This window comes from Acinonyx jubatus, chromosome C1 (assembly GCF_027475565.1).
Source record: "Acinonyx jubatus isolate Ajub_Pintada_27869175 chromosome C1, VMU_Ajub_asm_v1.0, whole genome shotgun sequence".
NCBI classification, from domain to species: Eukaryota; Metazoa; Chordata; class Mammalia; order Carnivora; family Felidae; genus Acinonyx; species Acinonyx jubatus.
Window position 1 is genome coordinate 127,096,839 of NC_069381.1, and position 26,256 is coordinate 127,123,094.

Sequence of the window (26,256 nt, forward strand, 5' to 3'; positions counted from 1 at the left end):
TATTAACAGACATAAAGGGAGTAATTGATAGTAATACAATAGATGAATTTAATATGCTACTTACATCTGTGGATGGATCATTCAGAAAGAATATCAATAAGAAAACAATGCCTTTGAATGACACAACAGACCAGATGGACATAACAGATTGTTATAATGTTCTATCCAAACAAATAGAATACACAGTCTTTTTTTTTTTTTATTTTTTTTTTCAACATTTATTTTTGGGACAGAGAGAGACAGAGCATGAATGGGGGAGGGGCAGAGAGAGAGGGAGACACAGAATCGGAAACAGGCTCCAGGCTCTGAGCCATCAGCCCAGAGCCTGACGCCGGGCTGTAACTCCCGGACCGCGAGATCGTGACCTGGCTGAAGTCAGACGCTTAACCGACTGCGCCACCCAGGCGCCCCTACACAGTCTTTTCAAGTACACATTGAACATTTTCCAGAAGAGCTCACATATTAGGCTGTAAAAAAAAAAAAAAAAAAACCCTCAGTAAATTTAAGAAGACTGCAATCATACCATGCATCTTTCTCCATTACAATGGTATGAAATTAGAAATAAGTCACAAGAAAAATAAACTGGAAAAAAAAAAACCAAACACGTGGAGACTAAACATGACACTAAATAGTCCATGGGTCAACCAAGCAATCAAAGAAGAAATAAAATACATGGAGACAAATGAAAACACAATGGTCCAGCAAAAGTTCTGAGGCACTTCTAAGAGGGAAATATAGGAAATACAGACCTATATAGATAGGAAATACAGACCTATATAGATAGGTCTGTATTTCCTATCTCAAGAAAGAAGAAAAAACTAAAATAAAGCTTACACCTAAAAGGAACTATTATAAGAACAAAGCCCAAAGTGAGTAGAAAAAAAGAAATAGTGGTGCCTGGATGGCTCAGTTGGTTAAGCATCCAACTTTGGCTCAGGTCATGTGTCATGGTTTATGGGTTTGAGCTTCATGTCAGGCTCTGTGCTGACAGCTTGGAGCCTGGAGTCTGCTTCCAATTCTGTGTCTTCCTCTCTCTGCCCCTCCCTGCTTGCACTCGGTCTCTCTCAAAAATAAATAAACATTAAAAAAAAGAAATGAATAAAAGATCAGAGCAGCAATAAACTACATAAAGGCCACACACACACACAAAAAAAGTCAAGGAAATCAAGATCTGGTTATTTGAAATGAAAAATAAAATTGAGACATTCTTAGGCTCATCAAGAAAATAGAGAGAGAGAAAGAGAGAGAGAGAGAGAGAGAGAGAGAGAGAGAGAGAGAGAGAGAAAGGACCCAAATAAATAAAATAAATGAAGTAAAGTAACAACTGACACCACAGAAATAGAAAGGATTAGGGAAGAATACTATGAACAATTTTATACAAATAAACTGGACAACCCAGTAGAAATTGATAAATTCCTAAAAGTATATAATCTTACAAAACTGAACTAGGAATAGAAAATCTGACAAGACCAATTACAAGTAACAAAACAATTAGTAATAGAAAACAAGTGTCAAAACATAAAAGTCCAAATGGATTCACTGGTAAATTCTAGCAGACATCTAAAGAAGAGATAATACCTACTCTCCTCAAATCATCCCAAAAACTAGAAGAGGAAGGCAAGCTTCCCATTACATTCTACAAGGCCAGCATTATCCTGATACCAAAACCAAAGACACCAAATACACACAAGAAGAAAATTAGAGGCCAATATCCCTGATGAACACAGATGCAAAAATCCTCAACAAAATACTAGCAATCCACATACAACAATACATTAAAAATATTCACAATTTGAGAAATTTTAGAATACCATTTACAATGGACAAAAAGAATACCTAGGAATAAGTTTAACCAAAGAGGTAAAGAATTGTACTCTGAAAATTATAAAACACTGATGAAAGAAGTTGAAGAGGACACACACAAAAATGGAAAGATGCTAATGGATTTGAAGAATATTGTTAAAATGCCCATAGTATCCAAAGCCATATACTGATTTGATGCAATATCTATCAAAATACTAACAGATTTTTAAAAACTAGAGTATTAAAAATTTTTATGGAACCACAGAATACACCAAAGCAATCTTGATAAAGAACAAAGCTAGATCTATGACAATTTCAGATTAAGATATACTATAAAAATGTAGTAATCAAAATAGTACAGTACTGGCACATAAAGAAAGCAAAGGAACAGAATAGACACTCCAGAAAATTCATGATTATATGGGCAATTAATCTATAACAAAGGAGGCAAGGATATAGAGTAAGAAAAAGACCACCTTTTTCTTGGATACCTACATGCAAAAGAATGAAACTGGACCACTTTCTAACACCATACACAAAGATAAACTCAAAACGAATTAAAGACCTAAATGTAAGACCTGAAACAATAAAAATCCTGGAAGAGAACACAGGCAATAATTTCTCTGACTTCAACTGTAGTAATATTTTTCTAGACATGTCTCCCAAGACCTGGGAAACAAAAGCCAAAATAAACTATTGAGACAAATTAAAATAAAAATCGTCTGCCCAAAGAAACCATCAACAAAAAGACGACCTACTGAATGGAAGAAGACATTTGCCAATGATATATTTGATAAGGGGTTAATGTCCAAAAGATATCAAGAACTTATACAATTCAACATAGAAAAATTAAAAATGGGCAAAAAACCTGAACAGACATTTTGCCAAAGACCTACAGGTGGCCAACAGACACATGAAAAGATGCTCAAAGTCACTAATAATCAGGGAAACGCAAATTAAAACGACAATGTGATATCACCTTACACCAAGTAAAATGACTAAAATAAAAATGAAAAAAAATAACAAGTTTTGGTGAGGATGTAGAGAAAAAAAAACTATTGTGCATTACTGGTGGGCATATAAATTGGGACAGTCACTGAAAAACATGTTCTTCAAAAAATTAAAGATATAAATACCATATGATCAAAAAACTCCACTATAGGGCATTTACCCAAAGAAAATGAAAACGCTAATTCAAAATGATAGATGTACCCTTAAGTTTATGGCATTATTTACAATAGCCAAGATATGGAAGCACCATAAAAAATATGGGATCATGCCATTTGAGACAACAAGGGTGTACCTAGAAGACATTATGCTAAATGAAATCAGACTGGGAAAGACAAATACCTTAGGACTCCACTCATAAGTGGGATCTACAAAACAATGACAAAAGCAAATTAATAAACAAAAAGCATAACCAAACCTATACATAAAGAGAACAAATTGATAGTTGCCAGAGGGGTGGGGGTGGGGAAAATGGTTAAAGGAAAGAAGGAAATACAGGCTTCCACTTATGGAATGAATGAGTCACAGAATGAAAGGCACAGCCTAGGGAATACAGTCAACAATATTGTAATAGCAATGTAACAAAGATGGTTGCTACCCTTATGATTAACATAATAGCATAATGCATAAACTTGTCAAATCACTAAGTTGTACACCTGAAACTAATGTGAGATTGTGTGTCAACTGTATTTAAAAACAAAAACAAAACCCACAAAACTTTTCCCTGAGGAGCAATGGGTTGGAGCTCCACATCAGGCCCTCCATCCCTTAGATCCTACACAGGTGAGAGGAGACACCAAAGCCAGACTTTGAAAACTAACAGGAATTATGTCAAGAAAATCCATAGATCTTATATGGGTTGGAATAGATATTCCAATATTAAAGTTCTCATATGGAGTCTCACTTGCCCCAGGACCCAATGGTAAAACACCAGTTGCAAAAGTGCCTAGATCATAGGTGACAGACTCATTAGTCCTGAGACATCTGTCAGAGAGGCAGGAAACTGCCTCAGCAGTTTCCCCTACCCTATGGGGAAGAAGACACTGTTGAGCACCAGTTTTACAATCACATTCTACTTTGATATTGTTGACGCTGGTGGGTGCCATCTTTGAATGCTTACTCTAACCTGCTAATGTTGGTGGGAATGGCCTGCTGAGAATCTTGCCAATTCTCATATATGAGGCAGCTACTGAGGTATCTCAGTGAGTTGGGCTGGGCTAGGAGAGTCCCTACCCACTGCCACAGTTGCAGCACCAAATATAGCTACTCAGACAGCCAGCCCTGAGTAAAGCCCCAACCACTACTATAGCCACAGTGGATAGGTGAGGCACCCTAACCAACCAGGCCACAGGAAGAGCCTCAAATACTGCTGCCACTCCAGCCAACTGTGCTAGGGAAAATCCATACACCACAGTCCCACAGCCACTGCTCTGCAACAATAGGCAAGCACAAACCTGTACAACCAATGAGTCAATAAAGACATCAAAAACCAAAAAATAGATGGAACAAATTAAAATGGAAACACAACATTTCAAAAATCCATGGGATGCAGCCAAAGCAGTTCTAATAGGGAAGTACATAGTGATAGAGGCTTACCTCAAGGAGAAAAAAAAATCTCAATTTAATGTTGTACCTAAAGGAACTAGAAAAAGTAAAACAAAGCCCCAAATTAGAAGGAAATAAAAATCAGCAGAAATACATGACTAAAATAAATAAATACATACATACAAAAGGTAAATGAACTTATGGCTGGTTCTTTGAAAAAAAATTGATAAGCCTTTAGCCAGACACAGCAAGAAAAAAAAAAAAAAAAAGAAGAGCTCAAATAAAACCAGAATTAAAAGAAAAGTTGCAACTAACACCACAGGAATACAAAAGATCCTAAGTACTTGCTATAAATAATTACACACATACAGATTAGACAATCTAGAATAGGTAAGTTTCTAGAAACGTACACCCTGCCAAGACTGAATAATGAAGAAATAGAAAAAATGAAGATGGATCACTCGTAATGATATTGACTCAATCAAAAGACTCCCAAACAAAAGTCTACAGACAAGCAACAGGTACATAAAGTGTTCAACATCACCAATCAGGGAAATGCAACTCAAAACCACAATGAGATATGACTTTATACCTGCCAAAAAGGCTTACTATCACAAAGACAAGAAATAATAAATGTTGGCAAGGATGTGGAGAAAAAGGAACACTTGTGCACTTTTGATGGGAATGCAAATTGGTGCAGCCACTATGGAAAACAGGATGAAAGGTCCTCAAAAAATAATTAAAACTAGAACTACCATATGATTCAGGAGTTCTACACCTCGGTATTTATCTGAAAGAAAATGAAAACACAAATTCAAAATACATACTGTTTACTGCAGCTTTACAATAGCCAAGATATCAAAGAAACCTACATGTCCAGCCATAGGTGAATAAAAGTATGGTATATACGTACAATAGAGTATTAGCTACAAAAAAAAGGATGAAATTTTGCCATTTGTAACAACATGGACAGACCTAGAGGGTGTTATGCTAAGTGAAATAAGTCAGACAGAAAGACAAATTCTGTATGATTTCCTTTATATGTGGAAACTAAAAAGCAAACCAAAACAGAAACAAACTCAGATACAGAGAATTGACGGTTTCCAGAGAGGAAAGCAAGGAGAAGATGGACAATATAGGTGAAGGGGAATAAGAGATATAATCTTCTAGTTATAAAATATCGTGGGACATAATGTACAGCATAGGAAGAATAGTCAATAAAATTGTGCAAACTTCGTATGGTGATGTTGATAAATATCAATTACTATGTTGTATATCTGAAACTAATATTGGATGTTAATTATATTTAAAAAGAAAACTTAAGTCTTGGCAGAGAGCTTCCCACCCTTAGGAATATTCATACAAGAGATAAATTTCTATTGCATATAAACCACATAGATTTCTTTTTTCTCTATTGCAGCTAGCAGTGTCTTAACAAATGTGCAGTGCATATAAAAAACAGAAAACCAGGGCACCTGGGTGGCTCAGTCAGTTGACTGTCTGACTTCAGTACAGGTCATGACCTTGTGGTTTCTGAGTTCTAGCCCCATATTGGGCTCTGTGCTGACAACTCAGAGCCTGCAGACTGCTTCAGATTCTGTGTGTCCCTCTTTCTGCCCCTTCCCTGCTCACATTGTCTGTCTCTCTCGAAAATAAACAAATATTAAAAAATGTTTAAAAACAAACAAAAACCCCGGAAACCAGTCAATGATAGATAAAAATATAATCCAAGGGTAAGAAAATTTCTCAATCATATAAAATATTAGTGCAACAAGAACCTAAAACAATGTATTAAAACAGTAAAATGACACAGAAAAAGAACTATAAAATTGCCTAGAAAGCCAAAAGCATTATGGAATTAAAGTAGGAACAGAAAGTATTTCTGTTATTTCTATTTTATTATTTCTATTATCCAAATTATTGACAGATGAAAAATGACAAACACAGCAATTACAGATGAAGACAAAGATAGTAAAAATAAGTTAAAGATACTCAACAACCATACACAATGTTAATTGGTAGAGAACACTACAAATAAGATAAACATTCGAAACATAATATAAGAAAATTTCTCATTTCTATATACAGAACAAAATAATTTGCCTATCAAAAGAGCATTTCCTTTTCATTTACAATGTTTATTTGGAGAGGGAGCAAGTTCAAGCGGGGGGGGGGAAGGGCAGAGAGACAGGAAGAGAGAGAATCCTAAGCAGACTCTGTGCCGACAGCACAGATGGATGCGGAGCTCCATCTCATGAACTGAGAGATCATGACTGGAGTCAAAATCGAGTCAGGGCTTAATCATCTGAGCACCCAGGCATTCCAAAAGAGCATTTCCTCTTTAAGGAAATTTTATCCTAAAAGCTTTTTACAAAGACTACCTAGTTAATTTGTAAAAAGTCAGAGACAGATAAAGATTCTTTTTAGATATCCGGCAGAAGATTCAAATTATTGCCAAGAGGAGATTGAGATTTCTCCCAGCATTATTGATTTCAGCACCAACGGCAGGCACTTTAAAGTTCTGAGAAAAAATAGTCAAAAACCTTTTACTCTAGCAAAATGTCTTTCAGGAACAACAACAAATCCCACTCTGGCTTTGGTGGACAGATGATCCACACCAACTCTCCTTTAGTAGTAAGAAAAATGGACAAGTTATTAAATATATATTCCATTTAAATTCACCAGAAATAAAGCAAAAAGTGAGTTCTAGTCTAAAACCATGAAGAGAAGGGAATCTCAGAGAGGTGAAGTCTATATTTATTCTACTTTTCCATTTTAAACTTTTTGAATTCAAAGTTGCAGGACAGAGTTGGAGAGTTTAGGAAAGTAGAAGAATGGAGAATCTGAACAGGGATTTGGGCTATTTTGTATGAATGAACAATAAAAAATAGAGTTCAGAAACCATCAGGGAGAAAGAGCCCTGTTAAGTATTCCAGATATCCAGTTATAATCAAGTCCAAAGGACCACACAGTACTAGGAGGATCTCGGAGAACTACATGCTAGAAATAAATATAAACTGGAAATACAGGAGCTTTCACAGATATAAACCCAACTTCAAATAAGCTTGCCTCCAATTGGATTGAGTTAACTGACATAGTGTAGCCACAGAAGATCAAAATCCAATCTTCTCTGGGTAGGGAGATTAAATCAGTCAAATTAATTTTTTAAATATCAATTGCAAAAGATAATATATGGAAGTCAATAACATCTCACAATCATATTGATAGATGCGGGAAAAGCATTTGACAAAATTCAACACTCATTCATGATAAAAACTCTCAGCAAACTTGGAATAGATGGGAACTTCCTCAATTTGATAAAAGAACATCCTCAAAAAACCTATAGCTGAGTAGTGAGAAACTGGATGTTTTCCCACTAAGGTCAGGAACAGGACAAGGAGGTCTCCTCTCACCACACCTCTTCAACATGATATGGAAAGTTAAAGCCAGTACCGTAAGAAAAGAAAGGGAAATAAGAGATGTATACATTAGGAAGGAATAAAACTTTATTTATGGATCTCATGATCATCTGGGCAGGCAAAATGAAATAATTGACCAGTGAAATAAGCAATTATACCAAGGTTGCAGGATACAAATTAATGTGTATAAGTTGTTTTCCTGCATACCAACAATGAACAAGTAGAATTTGAAATTAAAAAAAAAAAAAATTTATGGGGCACCTGGGAGCTCAGTTGGTTAAGTGTCCAACTTTGGCTCAGGTCATGATTTCATGGTTCATGAGTTCAAGCCCCACATCAAGTTCTGTTCTGACAACTCACAGACTGGAGTCTGCTTCAGATTCTGTGTCTCTCTCTCTCTCTCTCTCTCTGCCCCTCTCTGGCTCATACTCTCTCTATCTCTCAAAAATAAATTAAAAAATTTTTAAAAAACCATTTACATTAGCATCCCACAAAATGAAATATCTAGGTAAAAATCTAATAAAATATGTACAACATCTATGAGGAAAATTACAAAACTCTAGTGAATAAAAAAGGAAACATATTCTAATAACTAAAACAAGAACTAAATAGAAAGATATCCCATGTTCATAGATAGGAAGACAATATTGTCAAGAGGTCAGTTGTTCCCAGCTTGATAACATATATATATTCAATGCAATTCCAATCAAGCTAACATCAAGTTATTTTATGCTTATCTATAAATGGATTATAAAGTTTATATAGAGATGCAAAAGACTCAGAATAGTTAATATCTTATTAACACAGAACATACTTTATAAATACATTTTACACATGTACTTACATTTATCTTCATATATTTATAAGTCATTTATCTATATACCTAAAAATAATATCCAATTGGGTTAGTAATGTATGTATATTGAGAATCACCTATCTTTAAAAAAAAAAAATTTCAGGGGTGCCTGGGTGGCTCAGTTGGTTAAGCATCCTACTTGGGCTCAGGTCATGATCTCATGGTTCTTGAGTTCAAGTCTCCTCTGTGCTGACAGTACAGAGCCTGCTTGGGATTTTCTCCTCTCTCTCTCTCTCTCTCTCTCTGTTCCTCCCCCACTTGCACTCTCTCAAATAAACTTAATAAAAATAGATGAACACTTAACCTTTGTGTATTTAACAGATTTAAATTGTTTAGAGCAGTTCTAGATTCACAGCAAAAATGAACAGTAATTAAGTGGCAAAAGAGTTCATATGCCCCTTGCCCATTCTCTCTCTCCACATACAAACTCACACACTTTCCAACTATCACCATCCCACACCAGAGTGGTACTTTTGCTACAATCAGTAAATCGTCACCAACCCATCACTGTCATCCAAAGTCCACAGTTAAACATTTATGGCGTTATACATTTGATGAGTTTTGATATATATAATGACATGTACTCACCACAATTGTATCATACACAACAGCTTCACCATCCTAAAAATCCTGAGTTCTACGTATTCACTCCTCCCCTCCCTCAAACCCTGGCAACCACTGATTACTTTATTCTCTCTATATTATGCCTATTCCAGAATGTCACATAGGTGGAACTGTACAGTATGTAGTTTTAAATTGGCTTCTTTCCCTTAATATGCAAGTTTTCTTTTTTCATGGATTGACACATCACTTTAAAAAGAAATTATAAAATGATAGAGTATTGAACATTCCACTGTCTGAAAATACCACACTGTATTTATCCATTCATCTACTGAAGGACATCTCCGTTGCTTTTAAGTTTTGGCAACCATGCGTAACTTCTGAAAAATCCATGTACAGGTTCTTGTGTGGACATAGGTTTTCAGCTCCTTTGGATAAATACCAAAGAATATATTGCATATTGTACTTTATAAGAGCATGTTTACTTTTCCAAGAAACTGTCAAACTGTCTTCCAAAGTGACTGTATCATTTTGCATTCCCACTAGCAATGAATGAAGAGTCCTGTCTGCTCCACATCCTCACCAGCATTTGGTGGTGTCAGTGTCCAGATTTTTAGTCATGGTCCAGATATTGGCCATTCTAATGGACATGTAATGGAATCCCATTGTTTTAATTTGCATTTTCCTGATGACTTGTGGAACACTTTTTCTGTCTTTTCTACTTTTTCAAATTTATGGCCATTAAATGTTTATTGTAGACACTGTTCAAAAACACAAAACTATCCCCTTGGTCCTCTGTCCATTTAGCAATTATTTCTCTTTATTTCAACCTTATTTGATATTTCTGCCATCCCTACATTCTTTTTTGTCCATTGTGTCTTTATCCACCTTTTTTCCCAAATTTTTATTTAAATTCTGGTTAACATATAGTGTAATGTGGGTTTCAGGAGAATTTAGTGATTCATCACATACATATAACACCCAGTGCTCAACACAAGTACCCTCCTTGATATTCATCACCCACTTTGCCTATCCCTGACCTACCTCCCTCCATCAACTCTCAGTTTGCTCTCTAAGGTTAAGAGCCTCTTATGGTTTGCTTCCCTTTTTTCCCCTCCTTTCCCATATGTTCCTGTTTTATTTCCTAGATTCCACATGAGTGAAATCCTATAGTACTTGTCTTTGACTTATTTCACTTAGAATACACTTTAGCTCTGTCCACATTGCAAATGTTAGGAGTCCATTCTTTTTGACGGCTGTGCAACATTCCATGGTATATATATTCTTTTCTGCTTTTTTAATTGTTCACATTCTACAGGAACATTTTTTTCCTTTTATAAAAACAATTGAGAAGGGTTTCCTTTAATGGGGGAGAAACTGGCTCAAAGCAAATATGCCAAGATGTGACAGTAGTTAGTTTGGACTAGGGAATATAAATTATCATATTTTCTATTTTTCCAGTGTGTTTTTAAAATTAAAAAAAAAAAAGGCGTTTGAGGTAACTTTATGTAACCAACTCCACCTGGGACAGTTGAGATCTAGGTGTGAGCTGAGAGATATTCCTCACACTCACTTTCCCCTGTATTTCTAAGCTTCATCTCTACACATTTTGTCAGAGTCTTCTCTTTCCCATACCAATCTTTTTAAAAAATATTTCCCAATAACAACAAAAGTATTTAGGTGATAATGAGAACAGAGACCTGAATAGGTAAAATCCTCATGTTAAGTCTGTAAGGTCAGCATTGCAGATGGTGCCGTCACCACTGAAGAGCTAAGGCCATAGATGGGCATTAGTTCCGAGAGATCTCAAATTTCTTAGCATTAACACTATATGATAAAGCTGGTGGGGGGAAAAAAACCTTCCGCTTTAGGTCTTAATCACTTGAGAAGCAAAAACAAAGGAGAGAAGAGAGGGGAAACAAATACAGCCATGATGGTCCCATTTGTTCATGTGGGTTACTGATAAAGTGAGCATACCAGGAGGCTAGCTTCCCTGTGATTCCCTGGGGAGTGTGTGATGGGGGTGGGCCTTGTATCCCTCCCCTCCTCTATTTTATGGTTTATCTCTAGGATGCGCTTTTTGTGGGTGACATTTATTAAACTTTCGACATAGTTTATATCCCAGTGCTTCTTTGCTGGCATTCAAGCAGCTTTCTGTTTGATAATTCTTATTGTTTTATATGCTAAGCTGAAGAAATCACCTTAGCAAGACAGAACAAACATCCAGTGATTAAAGGCCTAGGTCCCAGGCATTATCAATGGCCCAGCAGTGCTTGCTGCATGAAAAAATGCTAAATTCCAAATTAAATGCCTCATCAAAAGGCCCACCTAATCCCAGGCCTTCATGAAATCATGTAACATCTGCCATCCCAGCTAAGCTTTGGGGACTGTGACATCAGGAGGGGGCCTGGTGCGTGCCTGGGACGCTTCACAGTTGAGTAGAAATGTTTCCATAGGGAAGGAAAAAGCATAGACTTACACATTCAATTTGAAAGCTTGGACAAGCCCTAAAAGATCAACTTTCCTCAGAAACGCTATGGAATTAGACAAGTCAGATTCAACCAGAAAATGGATCCTTGTTTCCTACTTAACATCTATATCCCTAATATATTCAAGGACAGAAGTAGTGTGAATTTCTGTGCTCAAGAACCAAATAAATGTTTTAAAACTCTTGGAATTCACTGAAAACCATAGTAATTTGAAACACAAGATGTAGTAGTAGTAGAATATACGGGCTGTAAAGTTCATAAGCTACTCCCTCTATATGGGTGACTTTTGCTGCCCAATTTAACTTCCTTGGGTCTTTGTTCCTCATTTATAAAATGGGTAGGTCTAGCCTGGAGAATTTTTTAAGGATAAGAGATAATGAGTACAATAAACTTCGTATAATACCCAGAAGACAGTGGGGACAAAGTGATTATTTAAATATTATTTATAGATTATTTTTTTCAGGCTGATCCTAATAGTTAGCTAATGTTAGAAAAACAGAAGCAGTTTCAGCCATGTAACATCTGTGGGTTTAGAAGCACATTAGAAAAAAGTTGTAAGTGATCTAGAAGGTATGTGTTACTAATATTGGTCCAACTTCTGTTAGTGCTCTTATTTATAGGTGAAATAAAGGATAAATGTTGCAACCTAAATGACAGACAAACCACCAAAACAAAAGGGGGGGCGAGGCGTGGGGGTGGGCACTCCATGACCTGGAAAGGGAGAAAGGAGGTTCCTCTCTAAATCACACTATATCAGCCCACAGAGAACGTAACCAGAGACAGGCAAGAGTGAGAAGCAGATGTGATCCCTAGCCAATTTTGTGGCCATTATCTTGTAATCGTATTGTCACTCAGAATCAGCAGTAATGGTATTTAGAAATCTCCTATAATACCACACTCACTTTCTTTATATCCTGTTCTCCCATAGGTACCATAGGTTTTGAAGTTATTACAGAGAATTTTAGGTTCCAAGAAATTATTGTGCAGACAGGACAGTATCTGCTCTTAATACCAATGTTCTCTGTTCGGTGCCCTGGATAATATTTCCCCAGCTCAGGCAAAGAAATTCACGTCGGAGGCAGATCAGAGCCTGCGCATATGGGACAGAAGTTCAGATCATCTCATTCATCCCTAATTGTCATTTGAGTCCAAAGCCTTCCTGAGAATGACTTCACTTTACTCACCAGGCCTTTGTGCTAGGCTATGCATCTGGAATGCATAATAAGAATAAGAAAGTCGGATCAAGCAATTCTAGGAGAGCCCGGTTTCAAGAGGATGCATGCTGTTTACACTTAATGTGGCAATCATTTGTACCCGGCAGACACCATGTAGGGAGGGAAAAACAGGTTTTATTTATCTCATTTTAAAAAGAATGTGTAAAGGTTTTTTTCCTCAAAAGATAGACCCCCAAACTCTTCGTAGTTTATAGAGCAAGATGAGAAAACTGTATATGAGAAATTTTCCTGTCATCTTTATGTTTTTGTGTGTTTAATATGTTGATGTAATTACCCAGAATATGAACAGGTTAAATACACACACTGGAGAACTAATGGTTTTGCTCATTTTGCAAAGGCACAGATCATTTATCTGATCAGAAAGGCAGGTTGGCCCAATTAGGTCTTTAATGTCAATCATACGGGCCTCTGGGAAGAATAAAAGCTTTAGCTTATTTAAAATTCAACAAACATTTTTTGAGAGCCTACTCTCTGCCATGCACTAGACATGCAGAGATGAACCATATTTGGTCTGTGCTTTCCAGAAGCAAACTGTGTAATGAGAATACTCTGATTCAGAATAACGTCAACGATATGACCAGTTGTTGACTTCATACCCCAAGCCTGGCCCTGGGTTGAGGCTTTCACGCACCCTCTCATATAGAAATTTGTGGTCAACAATTTTACAGAAAATAAATCGAGACAGGAGAGTTCAGTTAATTTCCCTAGGTGTTTTAAAATGTGGATTTAACTATTATTCAGGTTTGGTGGAACCAACAGATCCGGGAGACAACCGTATTGAAAAGATAGGTAGTTACTCACCGTTCCAAGAGGAGGAGGCCAGCCTTGCCAAGGAAAGCCCTGCAGAGAAGCCCCAGGGTTTACTGGGAGACAGAGGGATCGGGAAGAAATGCAGGCAAGAGCCTTTATAGTGGTTTCTGTGGGCGGCAACAGGTAAGCAGGCTTTAGGATTGGCTAATTTGAACAAGTTCAGCAGGCTCTCAGGTATAGGGGCTGCCCTTACGTGGCTGGTACCTGGCCTCAGGTGATCAGGGTTGGGGGAATAGTAGTTTGGAGCATAAAAGCCTATAAAGAGAGGCTGTTGGGAATACAGATTCTGGATTGGTGGGTTTGTAGATCAAAGCTGCCTTCCCAGCTGAGTCCTTTACTAACTCTGGAAATTGGTTCAACCTGGGAGAGGCAGTTTTTCCTGGGGCCCTGGATATCAGAATATCAGAAACACATGGCTAATACCGGTGGTTGCAAAGCTGATAAGACAAATGGAATTTGAACTCAGGTCCAGCTACAGAGCAATCAATCCCTTAATGACTGTTCTACTTCCCTGCAGAAATGCCAACCCCCTCATCCCTTGCATTCTCTGCCCAGTTTACTCCACTCAGCAGCAATACAGAAAGAATGCTAGTTTTCCATTCATACCTATAAACAAAAGCAGGATCCAGTTCTTTGGAGTTAAATCTTGCTGCCTCTGCCAATTAGTTTTTGACTAAGCTTTAGTTTTCTAACTCGCAAAGAGGGAAGAATAGTGCTTACCCTAAAGAATTGTTTTAGAGATCAGACTATGTATTAACACATTTATTGGACTATAGTAATTACTCAATAAGCACTATCTGCTTAAGAATTACCCAGGAAAGTTCCCTGTCTGTAGAATTCGTGTCGGCACAGAAACATTAGCAGACCCTTAAATATTTTTTAATAAGTGTAATGATAGTGATGTTTAGACAGAAAATACTGAATGTTTGTGTCCCCCTCTAAATTCATATGTTGAAGGCCCCAAAACAATACGAAGGTATTTAGAAATGAGGACTTTAGGAGGTGATTGGGATTAGATTAGGTCCTGAGAGTGGGGCCCTCGTGATGGGAGTAACTCTTTTATAAAAGGAAGGGACACTAGATTCCCCCCACCTCTGGAGAAGGAGAAGACCACCAGCTGCAAACCAGAAGGAGTCTCACCAGATCTGACCACGGCATTCTGTTCCAGCAACCTGAAATAAGGCCAGTGCTCAGATGCTTCTAGGTAAAGAGATTCAACTTTTACTAGATTGCATAGAATCATAAAAGCATCACAATCTGGGCAAGGTTCTGGAAACTATCTACAATTTAGTAAGAAGTCACAAAGGGATTAAGTGGCTTTTTCCCTCCCCTCACATCCTGCCTTTAAAGTGGCAGCCGATACTCTAACAGAGGCCCTTGAATTTAATTCCCAGTACTGGCGATCTCCTTCACCCTTACTGCCAGGGTTGGCTTTGTATTTACAATAAAATGGCCTCAACATAAGAAAGTACGATTCAAGGTATGGAAAAATATATTTATCCTTATATATTGTTCTGTTCATCCCTTGGGACTGGAAATTCCAAATATTAGACTCAATCCTCTGGATTAAGAGGGTGTCTCCTTATTGTCCTTGTTGAAATGCTCACAGCTATTCTGATGGTAGCATCATGCACAAAACTGGTGACAGAATTAAACAGGGCATGAGCCCTCAACCAGATGGTGTGGTTTGTTTCTTTTCACTTCAACCCTACCACGCCTGACCCCACAGCTATAGATAATTGGTTACCTGGCCAATCCATCAGCCTGAACAGCTAAGTGGTGGTGGTATTTACCAAGAAAAAGGGGAGGTCTGGGGGGCCAGGTTAGGAATTGTGGGGCATCAAGAAAATGAATAGCAGCCCATACATAGGTTTTACCTCCAAAATATATGTCCATATAGTTCTTTAACTGTATTCTGCAAAGTAGTACTTTTTTTTGTTTTTGTTTTTTTAATTTTTTTTTAACGTTGATTTATTTTTGAGACAGAGAGAGACAGAGCATGAATGGGGGGAGGGTCAGAGAGAGAGAGGGAGACACAGAATCAGAAGCAGGCTCCAGGCTCCAAGCTGTCAGCACAGAGCCCGACGCGGGGCTCGAACTCGTGAACCACAAGATCATGACCTGAGCCGAAGTCGGACACTTAACCGACTGAGCTACCCAGGCACCCCATGTTTTTGTTTTTAATAGACTGGCTGCTGGATCATTATGGACTGGAAATTGAAAGAATTACTTGAGAGAGGAGCAGCATGGCTGAAAATCCAAGACCCAGGGTGTGTGGTGTTTGAAGAAGGCATCTCACCTCCTTATATTAGGGGTGTTAGCTGTAAGGAGTCACACAAGTCAGAGCTGCACTGCCCATTCCAGGTGGGGGAATTAATTCTGCCAGGACCTTCTGGTGCCAGCCAGGGCAGGAAGTTCTTAGTCAGGCCTTTAGACAGGCTCTGGACATCAGGGTGCAGGTAAGAGCTCTGTGTTGCTCAGTTATGACAGGTTCCCTGAGAGGATTAGGTTATTTTCCTGAAAGGAGTCATAGAGGTCATCTACTTAAGTTATTTTGTTGAGTAGCCGATGTGCAAATATTTTTTTAAAGTAAAGATTTTTTGACCTTGCTTTTATACTTATTTTGCAGCCCGGAGAAGCAGTATGGTGCAGTGGTTGACAGAATGGATTTTTACAACTGAACAGATTTGTGCTAAAACCCCACTGAGCAAATTCTACTGCAAATCTTGGAACTACAGTCTCCTAATATGTTAAATGTAAAGATAGAACCTACCTCATGTAATGGTTGCAAATTAAAAAAAAAAAGTAACACAAGAATTTAGCATACAACCTAAGTAATTAGAAGTGTTAAGCATTGTTGTCATGGTTATGAGTTTCTTACATCCACTTGGTGGTGCTGGGTCACTGTGGAAACAGGAAGGACTAAATAAAATTACCCCTTAACTGAATCCAGTTATTGATTTTATTACCGTGTCGTATTATTTTCTCTGAATTGACCATTTGTTTTGGTTTCATCTAGACCAAGTGTCCGTAAACGATAGGGGCTAAGCCATCCTAGTGAGCCAATAAATCAGGTTAAGCAAGCGTTCTCTTGGCTCCATCTCCATCTCCATTCTCAATTCTTTGTACTTTGTCTTCACAGGGAAGTTTGCAAGCCCAGTAAGGAGATTCTTAATTAGAAGGTTTATTTAACCTTAATATACTAACTTCTGTAAGACAGTGAAAAACATTGTGGATCTACTATCTCAGAAGATGAAATGGACCACTTACATTTTTTTCTGAAATGACAACAAAGCAGGTAACACAGGCATGATAAAACTAAGCCTAGAATTGGTGTCCACTTTATGTTCTTAAAGCCACTGAAACAACATTTTTGTTCTCCTTAAATCCTCTCTGTTAGGTTTTTAACTTCCTCCTATTCTTCCACAGAGCCCAAGTTGTCAATGTCTCCTGTCACCATGAACCATCTACTCCAGATGCTACCAATCCCCTTTAATTTTTTAGTAGTAAGATATGTGTGATGGAGGTCGCTTTCTGTGTAAATCTCCCTGTGTCCCTTCCCAGATAGTCTTTCCTTCTGCCTTGGAATATTCCTTCAATGTGCCATGTAATCAAGAAGGAACCCAGTGAGAAAAGGTACATTTTGCAGAATATTGGCTAATTTAAATTCTTAAAATAACAGGAAGCTGAAAATGTTTGCTGATCCTACTGAAGTTAGTGTTGAGGCAAGGGGTCATTTTAATCGATCCCAGCTGAGCACCACCAAGTAGAAAGCCAGTATCAGTTCCCTAGTCCCAGTGAGCACCTGGGACCTCTTAAGGAGTGTGTGGTGGGGAAGGATAGGAGTAAAATAACAGGTCTTTGTCATGAGACATTCATGGGCTTATTTCCTGTCAAGATATGTAATGTGTATATGATTTAGGACTTCTTATGAAAATTCTCTGGGCTATAACATTCTCATGTAAATAATGTAAATAATAGGGCATCTGTAGGGGGTCACTGCTGTTTCTGCTTGTTTAGGTTACCAGATTTAGCAAATAAAAATAAAGAACACCGATTTAACTATGAATTTCAGATGATCATATCATAGTGGGTGTATGTCCCAAATATTGCTGGAACTTATTTATACTAAAAGTTACGCAATATTTAGGACATACTTATACTAAAAAATGTATTCATTATTTGCTGTGAAATGCAAATTTAAGCGACTGTCTTATATTTTATTCAGCAACTCTATGCTTATTCCATCCCCTGTTCCCTGATAATTCCTGATGCTTTTCTGGGGAACTTCCCCTCTCCCCAAATTAAATCCATTTGTTTCAGGTAGAGTAACTATCGCCTCAGCACTAAACAGGCAATAGAATACAGGTTTGGCCAATCAAGCATTAAATTCTCCTTATCACTGTTTCTTGCTCAGAGCTGGGTGTATGACCTACAGCAGTCCAGTTAGACTCAATTCTGGGATTCAATGAAACATCTCAAAAATTTACTTTCTCTCAGGACTGATGAGATACAGATACAGCAGCCTGGAGCTGCGGACAGCTGTTTTGCTAATATGATTTGGGAGACTGCTGGAGAACTGAGCTAGGATGACACCGTAGACCTCAGAGCTGGAGAGTAATATTGTGTCCTGATGATCTTATCTGAGTCCCTGGATTCACCTGTGACTGCAGCTAGCCTACCCCTACATCTGTGGTTATATGAGCCTGTTTTATAAACTACTTTTTGATTTAAGCTATTTTGAGTTGGATTTCTACCAACAATAACCAGAAGTGTTCTGAAAAACCTAGATCATCATCAAATTTTGTGAGTATGAAATGTGAAGTGCTAAACAGGAAATCTGACACATTTAAGATGTTTGGCAAAAATCTGTCCCGTTCTCCCAAATACACGTAAATCCCAAAGCACTGCACACACACACATTCCCTGTCCTAACAGCGATACATGTGTGCGAATGGATGGATTCATTCAAAGTTATTCCTCAAGCCAGAAATAAACAACTTAGGAAAAAAATTTTTTTTAGTTTTTTTGAATTTTACTTGTTTGTTTGTTTATTTATTTATTTATTTATTGAGAGTGAGTGGGGGGAGGGGCAAAGAGTGACAAGGAGACAGAGAATCCCAAGCAGGCTCTGCACTGTTAGCAAAGGTTACTGATACTGGGCTGGAACTCATGAATTGTGAGATCATGACCTGAGCTGCAACCAAGAGTCAGACACTTAACCGACTGAGCCATCCAGGTGCCCCAGGAAAAAAACCTTCTTAATAACTATGATTTCAGGCATATGTTTCCTTTATAAGGAGAGCACATTTTTTTTAAACTTCCGGTAAGGACAAGTTATAGCAGCTCCTCTACAAATCCAGGAAAAACAAATGTAAGTGAAAAACCTCTTATTGATAAGTAAAGATTATAGTACTAAAATATGAAGCATGTTAATCTTCTCAAACCCATGCAACATTGCTATAATTACTAATTGAACTGAGATATTTGCTTTCCTAGAAGTTTATAGGAAAATTAATTATTTGCAAGCTTATGCTAACCTAGTAAGCGTAAGATCTTTAATTCTGCATATTGATATGAGAGAAACATGTTTCTGTTTCAATCTGTGTTAAAGAGTGTATGTAGAGTAGTATAGTGCAGTGTTTCTACTGGGAAACCCAGTGAGAATATAGTCTAGTAATCTGGTTTCAGCTTGAGACGTTTAAGTATTGCCCAAATCATAAGGCCAATATCCCACAGTATATTCTGATGGATCATAACATCATCCTGGCTTCCTTAATTTCAGTAATTACAATCACATAAAACAAGCAAGGATCTAGGCTGAAGGCTTTGAAGCTAGATGAACATGGATTAAAGTCCAGATTCTGACACTTGCTAGCTTCATGGGTTCAATGAATCACCATAACCACTGATACTCTGTACTTAACTGTAAGAACTGGAGATAATATGTATTATGTACCTAGCAAAATATCTAGAATGAGACAGAAGCTCACAAAATGATGAGCACCAGAAATTGCTGAATCACAGCTATGCTGAATTTTTATAGCTTAGTCTCTGAGAAGGTAGTTGCCAGATCCATACTGTTTTCTCCTGTTGACTTCAAATGCCCTGAAGTTAGAAGATGGCATTTCACTATGGTTTCCTCCATTTCTTTCAGTCACTGTAGTTGGAATTTTAGCTTCTAAGATGACACTTTCTCTCATCTCTTTGACCCATCCCCATCCCTTGCATACATTAATCAAACACTTTTAGGTCTAAATTGTTTACTAGAACAGAAAGAGATGGTAAGAGAGGCTATATCAGGGTGGTCAACACCATAATATTCAGTTCAAGATAGTATGGCAGATCATTTATTGGTGAAGGGTGTAGGCCACAATTTGCAAGTAGGGCTGGAACCAAAGTGAGGCCATGGAGTTCCCAGGGTAAAAACTTAAGAAGGGTCCTGCAAGGACCCTCAAAGGGTCCTGCAAGTACAATGTCAGTAGTGAGAGTGAAGGTCTCCTAAATTTTGTTTCCTAGGAATGTCATTCACTTCACCCTAGTCCTGACCCTGAATTGCAACACCAAGTCACATTAACTATAAATGTATAGTAGCATTCAAAGCTTAGAAATGCAAATCCACTTTCACTTGTAGTGAATTGTTTTCCAAGTCAAAGTTAGAATTTACATGCACACACACATAAAAATTTATTTCAGTAACAAGTTGTTTTATAATTAATCAGCACCATGTAGGACATGCCTTTATTATCTTTGGTTCCAGGAATTATTTTGGTTCAACTCGACAGGAAGAATCTCAGGGATATGTTGAAAGAGTGGTTTTCAAAGAAGCATAAGCATAAATTGTTTTCTAAATCCCTTTAGTTGTCAAGTAAAGTCTCAATTTTTTTTCTGAGCTATTCAAAATATGAAAGATTCCTCGTGTTTTATCTCCAATGTGAATTAATTTTTAAAAGTCAGCACATTTCAGAAATTCAAGTTTGTGAACATTCTCAAAAACAGCAAGAAGTAGGTAAGAGTATTTAAGGCAGCTCTGATAACTTCCTAAGAAAATAAACTAGTTTAAGACAAATTTAAAAATCAAGAAGTTTATTAGAAGCACTTCAAGTTTCTAAGCCCTGGACTTATTAGTTGGCCAATCTTTTCCCCTAAGATTAAGGCTCTGCTATTTGTTCAGGATTCAAGGGAAATGTATAGTGATTGCTAAATTCACAGAGCACTCCTCTAAGTCCCCAGTTTTGCTTCTGTACCTACGCTCAATGTGCACTGTCCCTACAAGACTCCTTTAGCCTAATCTTTGCTGTTACATTTTTTAAGAAATCCAGGTGTTCTCTTAACTGTATATAAAACTTACAACAGAGGAGAGGTTGGTAGGGGGTTGGGTTAAGTAGGCGATAGGGATTAAGAACGATGTGATGAGCACTGGGAGTTGAGTCACTAAATTGTATCCCTGAGTATACACTGTATACCTGAGTATACCTGAGTAAGTGTTGAGTCACTAAATTGTATACCTGAAACTAATACTACACTGTATATTAACTAACTGGAATTTAAATAAAAACTTAAAAAATAAAAGAAATCCAGGTGTTGTGTATTTTCAGCAGCTCACACCTGTATCTACAGACTGGCAGCTGTCACATGCTTACCTGTGGGTGATGTTTGGGGGTTTGGTGGGGGTCAGACAGTATAAGCCTTGCAAAGCAGAGATTTCTCTGTTGTTTTCTCTCACGTTGTGCTTTTTTGTCTACTTTTTCCTCTTCTCTTACTGTGTATTTGTTACTTTTTCTTTGGAAGAAAGTTCATATGCTACTCAAAAAATGCTGAGTGATCTATAGCTAGAAGGGACAGGCAGGTACTTGATGAAGTCTCAAGTTGTAGTTAGACCTTTTCCACTTGACACTGGCACCAAATTTATAGACTTCCTAACTACCAGAGAAGACAGAAAGATGTTCTCATCGTAAGGTAGTGTGATTTACTTTAAATGACATTAACTCTCCTACTTGCTGATTCTTCTATAGAATCAAGGAATAGGGACAGCAGTGAGAAAACCCCAAGCTCCCTGCTTCAAGCAAACAGGTTAAATGTTCTTTCGAGGGAAATTCTCCAGTTTTCCAACTTTTAAAAAGACTCCCCTCCCCCTGCCAAAAGTGGTATATTCTGATCCTTGAGTTTTGCAAAATGCTTGTAAGAATTTCCAGAACGTTAAAACAATTACATTTGTCTCATTACATATCAGATCTTGGAAGCTATCTATATAATAGAAAAACAATAGATTTGGGGCAGAAATTATATACTCCAGTTTTGACACTGTAACTAACTCTTTAAAAGGCATTAGAAAGCACTAGGAAAGTTATTTCCCTTTTCTGAGTCTTAGGTGCCTCATCCTTAAATCTGGGATTTTAAATTAAATCCATGTTTCAACTCAGTCCATGAATGCATGTTACTCTATGATCAATGCTAAGGGTATGCAGAAGCATAAGTCACAGTCATGACTGGAGGAATCTATAATTCAGTTGGAGCTATAAGGCTGTGCATATAAAATAATAGCAAGCATTATAGAACAGACCACATTTTCGTCAAGAATTGGGTGGTACCGATCACGAGTATCAAAGTATTTCAGAAGAGGCTGGTGTCAAAGGAGTAAGTCTTTCTAGGGAGATTAGACTTGGGTTGGGCCCTTAAAGTAGGTGGATTCATTATGCAGATGGATGGAAGGCAAAGTAATGGTTAATATTAAGTAAATTAATGGGGGCTCCATGATCAAGAGCCCAAATTTGAGAGTGAACATGGTAAGGTAAAGTAAGGGAAATGGCTTGATATATCAGTTTCAAATGACAGAAATGTGTTCATTTCTAACTTGCATAAGTCCGATTTCCACGTTTCTGATTGGTTTGGATAAAAACTCAAACTCAAGACCTAGACTCAAAACAGAGTTATCCATTACATTTCTGTGTTATTTACTTCTTAAGAGAGCTTTCCTCTATTATACTCTATTATAGCCCATCTTTTGTGTTTCATCTCTGATCGAGTCTTTTCCACATAAACTTTTCTACCAGTTAAATTTTCATTGCTAGAATGAATTAGTTTATCCCATTACCTTTGAGACTTCCCAAAGTTTCAGATACAAGGGAAGTTATAGAAATGTCTAAAGAACAGATTATCTTTCCATTCTTATATTGCAGAATACAGTCATTGCATCCTGGCTTACTACCTAATCTCACATTACCTCATCTCCAATCATCTCTCTGCATGTTGAAGTTCCCTAGACTCTGCTCTAGGTTTCCTTAGAGAACCTCAGAGTTTCTGTTTCTATTACTATTTAGAAGTACTAATTACTGATGATATGCTTCAGCTGTGAATATATATCTACCCTCCCTTGGATCTATGGATCTAAGCAAGGATCCATAGAGTAATTACGAACTCATTTATTTCCATAATTTTGCCATGTGGAATGATATGGATTGCTTTCTTCCTCTTTCCTCCCATTTTTTTTCGATTCTCAAACTTGTTCTTCCTACTCAACAGGGAAGAAATGTTATTTTTTAAGACATTTGGGGTCAGATTGTAGAATTTTGTATTAGAAATACAGGCATACCTCAATTTATTTTGTTTCACATTGTGCTTTAGAGATGTGTTTTTTTGTTTTGTTTTGTTTTGTTTTTTACAAATTGAACATTTGTGGCAACCTTGCTTTGAGCAAGTCTATCAGTGCCATTGTTTTTTAACAGCATTTGCTCACTTCATGTCTCTGTGTCAGTTTTTGGTAATTCTCAATATATTTCAAACTTTTTGTTATGGTGATTTGTGATCAGTGATTTTGGCATACTATTGTAATTGTTTTGAGGCACCATGAAGATCCATGGCACTTATATCCATATAAGGGTATGAACTTGATCAACAAATGTACGTGTTCTGACTGCTCTGCTGATCAGCCATTCCCCTGCTTCTTTCCCTCTTCATCAAAATAGGCCAAAAGCTAGCCTCTCTCACCAAACAGTTAGTCAATATGTGAATGCTAAGGAAAATTTCTTGAAATTAAATGTGCTACTCCATTGAACACTTGAAGGATAAGAAAGAAAAGCAGTCTTATTGCTGATGCGGAGAAAGTTTTGGTGGTCTGGATAGAAGATCAAACCAGGCACAACATTCCCTTAACCAAAGCCTAATCCAGGGCAGACCCCTAGCTCTCTTCAATCCTTTTAATCTGAGAGAGGTGAGGAAGTTGATGAAAAGTCTGAAAGTGGCAGAGGTTTGTTAGTGAGGTTTAAGGAAAGCAGCTCTCTCCATAACATAAAAGTAAAAGATGAAGCAGCAAATACTGATGTAGAAGCTGCAGCAAGTTATCCAGAAGATATATCTAAAATAACTAATGAAGATGGCTACATTTTTTCAATGTAGATGAAATAGCCTTATATTGGGGGGAAAAAAAGATACTATTTAGGACTTTCATAGCTAAAGAGGAAAAGTCAATGCCTGGCTTCAAAGCTTCAGAGGAAAGGCCGACTCTCTTTTAAGGGGCTAATTAATGCAGTTGGTGACTTGAAGTTGAAGCTAATACTCATTTACCATTCTGAAAATCCTAGGGTCTTTGACAATTATGCTAAATCTATTTTACCTATGTTCTAAAAATGGAGCGAAGCTTGGATGACAGCACATCTGTTCACAGAGTGGTTTACTGAATATTTTAAGCCCATTACTGAGACCTATTGCTCAGAAAAAAAAAAAAAAGATTCCTTTCAAAATATAACTGCTCATTGACAATGTACCTTGTCACCTAAGAGCTCACACGGAGAAGTACAACACAATGTTGTTTTCATGCTTACTAACACAACATCTATTCTATAGTCCATGGATCAAGAAATGATTTCTACTTTCAAGTCTTATTATTTAAGAAATGCATTTTGTAAGGTTGTAGCTGCCATAGATAGAGATTACTCTGATGGATCTGAGCAGTCCATTAAAAACCTCCTGGAAATGATTCACCAATCTAGATACCATTAAACACATTCAAGATTCATGGGAAGTGGTCAAAATCATCAGGAACAGGAGTTTGGAAGAATTAGATTCCAGCCCTCATGGATGACTTTGAGCGGTTCAAGACTTCAGTGGAAGAAACAGCAAGAGAACTAGAATTAGAAGTGAGGCCTAAAGATATGACTGAATTCCTGCAATCTCATGATAAAACCTTAGAGGATGAGGAGTTGCTTCTTATGAATGAGTAAAGAAAGTGGTTCCTTGAGATGGAATCTACTCCTGATGAATATCCTGTGGAAAGCACTGAAATAATAATAAAAGATTGTTACATAAACTTAGTTGATAAAGCAGCAGCAGGGTTTGAGAGGACTGGCTTCCATTTAGAAAGAAGTTCTACTGTCGGTAAAATGCTATCAAACAGCAAGCATTGCATGCTACAGAAAAAATCTCTTCTGAAAGGAAGAGTCAATTGATATGGAAAACTCCATTGTTGTCTTATTTTAAGAAATTGCCATAGTCACACCAACCTTCAGCAACCTCCATCCTTATCTGTCAGCAGCCATCAACATCCTCCACCAGCAAAAAAGACTGCAACTTGCTGAAAGGTCTGATGATGATTAACATTTTATAGCAATAAAGTATTTTTAATTAAGGTATGGACACTACTTTTTAGACATAATGCTATTTTATACTTAATAGACTACAGATAGCAAAAACATTACTTTTACATTCATTGCAAAACAAAACAATAATTTGACTCATTTTATTGCAATATTCACTTCATTGTAGTGGTCTGGAAGCAAACCTGCTGTATCTGAGGTATGCCTGTGGATGGATGGGAGGAAAGTGCCACATCTCACATTTGGGTACCACAGAAGTCAAGTCATACATCCAGGCTTCCTCCAAAGTATATATAAATGGATGTAAGGGCCTTCTTTGTACCAAGATTAAAGGAGGTGAAAATCTCCCAAGCTCACTGCCTCATTTAACTCCGAGAAAACACCTCTTGATAGATGTGGCCCTGTCTGTTTCACATTCCATCTGGTGTTCATTAATTACTGACAGCATTAATGATGAATCAAAAGCCATTTTGGAAAACAATAAAGTGGAAGTTGCTCCTTAGAATATTTAATGCTCTAGATATTTATTTTATTCCACCAATTTCGAACAGGTGGGTCTATTATGCTTTTTGCTATTTGTCTCCTATGACTGATTCTCAGTTTTACAACTTTCACAACTTCATGCTAAATGACTAAGAAAGTGCTTAATTAAATGTGTGGCTGGTAATTAGAGAATTTTCACAAGTAAGTACAGATGGAGCCAATGTAATTGAATGAGGGAACATAGCAATCCAGTGAGCTTTTATATAGTTGTGGAATTATATGAGCAAGATATTAGGAGAGGATCTTAGCAGAAGTCTAATAATGGAAGGTTTTTTTTGTCTCCCTAAAATTTAATTGTTTTGAACTCCTCAGATTCATATACAACCCAAGGAGAGATGGAAGAATATGTATTCCTAATATATGGAGCCATTAGCAGGGAGATCATATGTCTCAGTT